The 7969-nt window shown below is 39.2% G+C and overlaps 1 pseudogene; it reads left to right on the forward strand.

Annotated features, from left to right (window-relative positions):
• Positions 1–4934: 4934 nt before the first annotated feature.
• Positions 4935–5540, forward strand: LOC149113543 (uncharacterized; annotated as a pseudogene).
• Positions 5541–7969: the final 2429 nt, after the last annotated feature.

Consider the following 7969-nt stretch of genomic DNA (forward strand, 5'->3'; position numbering starts at 1 on the left):
TGTTCTGACTTAAGAATATAGCAAGAAAACTCTCTACTGTGGTATCGAGTTAATTTGTGAGTTTCTCAGACAATGGTTAATCATAACCAAAACCTGTTTTGATGGTTTCTTATTGTTTCTGCTTGTTTGGTGAGTTTGCAAAAGTTCAGTGAAAGGAAAGTCTGACGCGTACAATTAGCTCATTTGCATAGTGCAGCTCGTGCACTTTCAAGTCCGAGTCGGTGTTTTCATTTGTCAACAAATCTTGACAAAGATTTCTTTCGTTATCTTTTGTGCTGAGATGCTGCAACAAATTTCACGAACGCAAAAAAGGCTACTAACATCGTATGTTTCTTCAACATAAGCATAGTGAAGTTTTACACTGCAAAAATGAAAATAGACAAGGAGTTTTGATAACTCGATCAACAAAATCGAAATCATTATTCCAAGTTGATTAAAGAAAGCGTCATCGTAACTTTGGTGATTATTTCTGCTTTATTCACATATTTTCAGCTAAGCTTAATATGTTCTCACACATTTATCAATCTTAAACACATTTAAAAACTATAGAGCTATTGTTTGAGTTCGATGTACGCTTTCACACGAAAGTGCGGTGGAACTTCGGTGCAATTTGTCATGTTTACTGGCTGCACAAAACACGCATCGGCGGGCGCTCTCATTCATCGACAACAGAGAATTTACTGGATTTTTGCACGAATAAAACTGAGCAGTATCTACGGACGTAAAGTTATTAAGCCTTGATGAAACATCAAGCGCTGCTTACAATTCAAGCGAAACTCAAACTAGCAATTATTTTGTTTTACTTTTCGGTCGCGATAGACTGACAAATTCCTTGCAAGCGTGTGGCAAGAAGAGCTAGGAAACTATGAAGTCCTGAAGCTCTGCTATATCTAAATATATCCAGCTAGTTTTTTGCTGTGTAATGGAAAAGCTGTTCATCTTCAACCATAGTTAGTAGTGTGGCAAATTTAAGAACAATAATGCGAAATTTTGACTCAAAATTACCATTTTTTCAACTTACATTTCTAACTGTGACCGCAAATTGTTCCTCTAACTCTTCAGTGTCTTCCAAAAATCGTCTCCCGACAGGAACAGACTGTCTGTACTGTCCGCCACCTTGAATGAACTTGTGCACGGTCAGAGTCACGTGACGGGTCTGTTCAACATCGGAGACCGCGCTATTGTTTAAACCTTTGAAGTTTGCCGAGTTTCATAACCATTCCCCTCTACTAACTATGCTTCAACATATGTGAAATTTAAAGTGGAGTAATGTACAGCTCATGTAAAAGAAGCATCCGTCGGGACACAATTTGGTCAGCGATATATATAAACTTACAGCGGAATTCACCTAAATTCGACACTGTCTTACTTCACTCAAACTGGAGCAGCTTACGACGAAAATACTTAAGCAAAATTCCAACAGACGTAAACGCGTTGAGTTGTGGGCCAAAAACATGAAAAATTTCGGGAATTTCGGACGCCATTTCCCCCGCGCGACATCCGCAAAAATGCTCGCAGCATGTACGCGCGTGTGCCGCAGGTGATAGCGCAATTTGTTCTAAAAATAGAATTATTGTCCCATATCGTGGGGACAACCCCAATTCTTGAAATGGCGCGCGCTTACGGTCTCCGTCCCCGATTATGGCTCCTGATATTAAGCAATGTTAGCATTGTAAGTTGTGTTGGAGTTGTTAAATTGTGAATTATGTTAGTACTGTAACTAGAGTAAGTATCGCAGGCAAATGTTAGGGTTTTGTAAGGTAAAGCAGTTTTCAATAAGTGTCGAAAGTAATTAGACATTTACTTTGGTTTTGGTTTTTCCACAGTTTGAGATTTGCTGAGTAGTGTAATTGGTAAGTAATTGAAAACCGCTCTATTTCGCTATTGTAAGTTATGTTACTAGTAAAGGCAATATTTGTATTGTAAAAAACGTTACTTTTTGCAATAATAATAACTACACAAAGTCAACTTGCCTATGCCGCCCCACCTACTTTTCAAAAAGGAATTTACATGTTACCCTCCCTCCCTAAGGGTATGAGTTTCCATAATGCCCCCCTCTCTGATTTTTACAGCCCCACCCCCTCCTGATGATTATTGCACAGTTCTTAAGTAGCTAATTTGGCTTGAAGGGACATGTTCCAATATTTTCAGAGTATCTTACCCGTATCTCGAGTCGCGAGAGACATTTGTAACTCTCTTTTGGTGCTACTTCTGGAGTTTTTTCGGGTTACTTTTCGGTAACAAGTCTAGGCGTTTTTTTATCCTCATGCCGCACAACACGTAGGCCGAACGAATCGGCCAATCACAGCGCGTTACGTACACAATGAGGTTCAATTCTAAAAGCGCTACCTAGCGATAAAGGATTCATTCTGTAACTAGACCAGCTTGGACTCAGGCAGCCGAATATAAAGTTAAGCTGGACCATTGGTGTCAACCTACTTGAAGTGCACCCTCGAGACCAGTTGAATTAAGCCGTGATATTCCCTAAACCTGTTTGGCAACAAACATGGTTTGGTATCGATGCTTCCTTTTGACGCTAAATCTCAAACAGGTGTCAGACCAAATGACTTCCCTGCATACTCACGGGAAACATTTTTGTTTGATATTGACATTCAGAGCAGAGAACACTTGAATATGAACTTACCCGAGGGTATGTCCTGTGAAACGTATACTTATTACAAGAGTACTGAGGAAGTTTTGATTTCATTGTTAGTGATATTGATAAATCGTTTATATTGTACTATTCAAATAGCTAATCGAGTGAGGTTCGAGGAGAGTTCAGAATTTGATCACAGATGATCGCATGCCCATGTCTTATGTTTCTGGAACAAACTCGTTAAAATATAGGTTGCTGGACACGAATAAAAGATCATGACAGTTAGAATAAAGGTAACTAAAACAGTTAACATAAACACAGGAACAATATCCGTAGTGGATTGTCAGTGGATTGCTTGATATTTAATGTACATAAACCAATCTGTAAAGAATACGGAGAACACGAGATTTCGAGGTCGTAGCAGTGTAGTAAAGAGAAAAAGCTGTTACTTCTCACCCCTTAGGGGAGGGAAAAAAAATCGTTTTTTCTTTTATTTTTTTCTCAGTCCGTGATCATGGCACAATTCAGCTAATCTTGCAATCTGATTGGTTCCGGGAGCGGGTGAAATTATCCAATTCGGCTTGCCATAGTCGTTTTTTTTTTATTTTTTTTTATCAATTTTCGTGAACAAATTAGCGATAATCGACGTCAATCGTTTGCCTTACTACGCGTTCATCGATGATTAAGGTGGCGGCTCGATAGGATAAAACGTGACGATGTTCAGGAGAAAAGCAATTTTTTTGAAAATATAAGATGCAAAACCTTTGAACTTTTGTAAAAAACATTTTCAAACGAACTTGCTGGATTTGCCTCTAGATGAGTGTGAAATTCAAGAAAAGTACACAATGGCCGGCAGTGGCCGGGTATATTTTTTCTATTATTACAACGGCCATAGCAACGGCTGTTTTACGCCGGGTCAGAAAATGACTACAAATATAGATCGGTTTCAACAAAAGTGAACTCAAAAACTCTATATTTGTAATTACTTGTCAAAAGAGTCCCCTGAATCACCATCACAGGCTCATTCATTTCCCTTATAAAAAGGAATATTTTCTACAACTGTTCCTTAATACATCTTTTAATTATTTTTCTAGTATCTGAGTTACTCACTCGTTGCGACGATTTTTTAAGAATGGTTTGTAGACGGCACGGAAGCCGATTCAAACAAACAAACCCATTTGAAGGCCAATTTACCACAGCAAGAAATAAACATGTTTGCCTAAAAATCGAGTAAATGTAGTCAGGAGATGACATAGTGAATAAAAAAAGTGCCGTTATTTGCCTTTAGATGTGATGTTATTTGCCTGCTTATAATAAAAAATAGGGTCGGTCCGTATAGTGAAAAACTGTGATTTCGGACTTGAAAATACTGTGGGCACAGTTTTTGACTATGCGGACCTCCCAGGCACCGTAATAACTCGTTAATCATATTTAAGGTAGGTTAACACACACAGGGGGAATCTTTAAAATGAGAGCATATTCGCAGGCCATAAGCATCGTCCAATTCAAAGCTGTTTGCCAAGACCCCATGGCAATTATGCTAGAGTACGTGTATTTCGATAATGAAGTTTTCGGCGGTAAAGGAAACCTGAGCTCGTTAAGGTGGCTGAACACAGTTTGATACCTGTGTTTCACTCACCTTTTTCTCTAAAACCCTTGATCCCTCGGTCGCCAAAATTGGCAGCAAGCAAGTTAACAACACAAACTTTGGTTTTTTGACAGTCTAGCTGACGTATGTACCGTTGCCATGGCAACCTGAATAAATATAAACGTGCCTTTAAAATCGCTTTTGTCGATTTTGTAGAAAATCTAGTCATCAGATTTTCTTTATAATTTGCATGCAGCAAACTTGTAACGATACTCACAAGTTAACACCATTTTGATAGTAATTTTAACAGAGATCTTTAATTACCCCTTGTTGAAAGTTCACTGGAATGTCCAGAATTTCCTTTGTTAAAGTTTATTTTTTTTCCATACTCCAGTTACTTATTTCCTAAAGTATTTTTGTGCCAAATTTCGTGAAATTCTAATTAGTAGTTCTCGAGAAAAAGGCGTATTTCCGAGAAAGCAATTTTTCATTCAATCGCAATTTTTTGACTTACTACGCATGCGTTGCATTTAACTAGGTTCTTTCGGTAACAACGAAAAAGCTGAGAATTGCTGGGTTCTTACCTTTTGTAACATATCTTTGCAATAAAATATTAAAACGATCAATACACTGCGTTCAGTTATAGAGAAAAATAGCACAGATAATGCGGGCATTGGGCAAATAAAGTGATCGCTCTATTGACGGCATGTTTGTTTTTTTTTGCAATCCTTGTGCGCGCGCTGAATCGCATCAGCAAAAGCGCGTGCGAAAACTGAGTTCGGCCACCTTAAACGAGTTAATGTACCTTATCGACAGTCAAGACTGCAATGGAATAGAGGCACATTTATGGATAAGATTGCCGCTGATGTTGCAGGAGGACTGCTCTACTTGCACGAAAATGGAATAGCGCACAGGGGTTTGAAACCGGCAAATGTGTTGGTTAGCAATCACCACTATCGTGCGGAGACGGATCGAAATAAGATAGCTTACGCGTAGAAACACGAGCCTGTGATATGTAAGCTCACTGATTTTGGCGAAAGCCGATCGCTAGATATCCAAACGAGATCTGTACGTCACTCCAGAACTAAGAATATAGATAGAGGAACAGTACCTTTCATGGCCCCGGAAATTCTCAATGGAAGCCAAATATCACAAGCAGGAGCTACACTGGACGATATGCGTCACGTTGACATGTGGGCCTACAGTATGCTTCTTTTCAATTTGCTAAATCCCGATCTCCTTCATCGGTATGAAGACGTCATAAGAGAAGATGGTAAAGGCGACACGAAAGAAAAAATCGTTCGTTTTCTCCGCAGAGGTCGCATTTTGAACAAAACTCGGAAATATGCCTTCTGAAAATGTGAACCTTTAGGGCTTAGAACATAGGCACATATCGTTGTTAGGTTGTTGGTTTTGTTCTGTTGTTTTGGAGTGCTTGACTAAATCCTGCTTTCTGGTTTAATTTACGATAAAGGCAGATATTGTTCAGTCGCCATCAATTTGTAGGAGCTGAGAAAACACTAAGAAAACACTAAGAATATACTGTTATGAAAGTTTGTTATTTGCCTTTGTGGTTTAGAGTAAATTAAATTATCGTTTTGTCTACAGGAAAAAAAAGGATCATGAGAGTAATATCAGGAGTGAGGAGTGTAAAAAAACTTACAGATTCCCCCTTTTAGAGATTCCCCCTTTCAAGGATTCCCCCTTTTAGAGATTCCCCCTTTTAGAGATTCCCCCTTTTAGAGATTCCCCCTTTTAGAGATTCCCCCTTTTAGAGATTCCCCCTTTTAGAGATTCCTCCTTTTAGAGAATCTCCCTTTAGAGATTCCCCCTTTTAGAGATTCCTCCCTTTAGAGATTCCCCCTTTTAGAGATTTCCCCTTTTGGAGAATCTCCCTTTTAGAGATTCCCCCTTTTAGGGATTCTCCGTTCCCCGTCCCTTGTTTTCTGTTACCCGTTCCTCGATTCCTCGTTTCGCGTTTTAGAGATAGCCCGAGCCAGCCCGGTTGACCGTGCTCATATGAATTAAGAGGCCCTAAGTGTGGTGCTAATCATCCAGCTTTATGCATAATGACTTTATTGTATGAAAATATCCCCGTCTATTGTTCGTTTCCACAATATAAGTGATATTGCGTATTTTTCTAAACACTTCGGATCTTTCCGACTATTCTCCGCAAGTGTGAGATCGTGTTGGTCTTTGTTTAAAAATTTCCGTGACACATGATAAATTTCTGCCCGCAAATGATTGGCTTGTGAAAAACCTCCCATGCAAATTTCTTGTCAAATGTTTTCTCGTTTCTTCTGAAACCAGCTGGCTTCAACTTTTGTCCGAGCTTGCCGTACCAAGAACACAGTAAACATGGATTCAAGCAGATACAAAAAGCATCTCAGTCGGCAAACCTGTGGAAAGTGCAAAAACCTACTCTAGAAAGGAAAGGTAAGAAAGCTAAAGCCGTTTCCCAGCCTTGCCAACTGCGTGATTAGTGAAGTGCTTGTCTATTGTCGTTATTCGTCTACTTGCACACCTGTAAAATAGTTTAATAGTATAATATTCTTAGATGGTGAAGTGATATGTTTTCTAGCTCTCGGTGAAGCTCTTGTTATGCTCGAAAACTTTATATCACAAACACGTGTGATACACATGATACTAACAATTTTAAGTTTGGCTTGAACCTGCCCATTTTGAACTGCGCAAAAGCTGGATGTTACTAAAACTGGTAACGGGGAACAGGGATCCGGGATCCGGGAACCGGGAACGGGAGTCTGGGAACGAGTGTACAGCGGTAACCCGCCAAAGAATTCAACATGGCGGACAAAGGAAAAGAAAAGGGAACAGAAATGTGAGAAGTGTTACGGTTGTAAACGTGGGTTTTTACCGGCTGTGCCCCAGAGTCCAATATGGTACTGGGTTGAAAAAAGAATAAAATAACGCCTGGGCAGAAAATCGAATCGGTATTTTCACATGCTTTCCCAATAGGTCAGTACAAAATGCGGCGTCGACAAAACCTGTATCGAACCGGATCACGGATCGGATCAAGGAAAAAATTCAAAATTCAAGATTCAAAATTCAAAATTTTGTTGAGCAAATTACACTAGAGTGACTACTGTGAGCAGAACGTTTTATTTAATTCAGGTGTGATATTCCTTTATTCTGTTATAATATCAAGCCAACTGGGAGCTGGTCACAGATGAATTTTTTTTCAGGCTGTTGGGTTTTGATTGCGATGATCAATCATGTCTTCATATCTTTCTTTGCAGTTCAACTATATGATATTTCGTATATTCACTTGCACTCTTCACCATCTACGAGTATATTACGAACTCACAATGTGACCAGCTCCCAGCTGGCTTGATAGCTCAGTTGGTAGAGCACTGCACCGGTATCGCAGAGGTCATGGGTTCGAGTCCCGTTCAGGCCTGATTTTTTTTTTTCAGGCTTTAATTTCACAACTGCTTAAGTTGTGCGTATAATTGCGATGATCAATCATGTCTTCATATCTTTCTCCGCAGTTCGGATAAATGATATTTCGGATAAATGATATTTCGGATAAATGATATTTCGGATATTCACTTGCATCAAAGGTAAACTATCATAAAACGAGTCAGCATGGTAATAATAGGACGAACGTATAAATCGAAACACAAAAACTAGAAAAAATTAAACACCTGATGATTTCGAACAATTTCCGTTTTTGAGACAAGTCTATACTTTTACAAACCGTGAGTTTGGAATACGATATTTCGCACTGGAATAAAACGAAACAAACCATTTGTATTCAAGGAGAT

Source organism: Orbicella faveolata, unplaced genomic scaffold (assembly GCF_042242905.1).
Source record: "Orbicella faveolata isolate gen_17 unplaced genomic scaffold, um_ofav_v1 contig_15, whole genome shotgun sequence".
Classification (NCBI taxonomy): Eukaryota; Metazoa; Cnidaria; class Anthozoa; order Scleractinia; family Merulinidae; genus Orbicella; species Orbicella faveolata.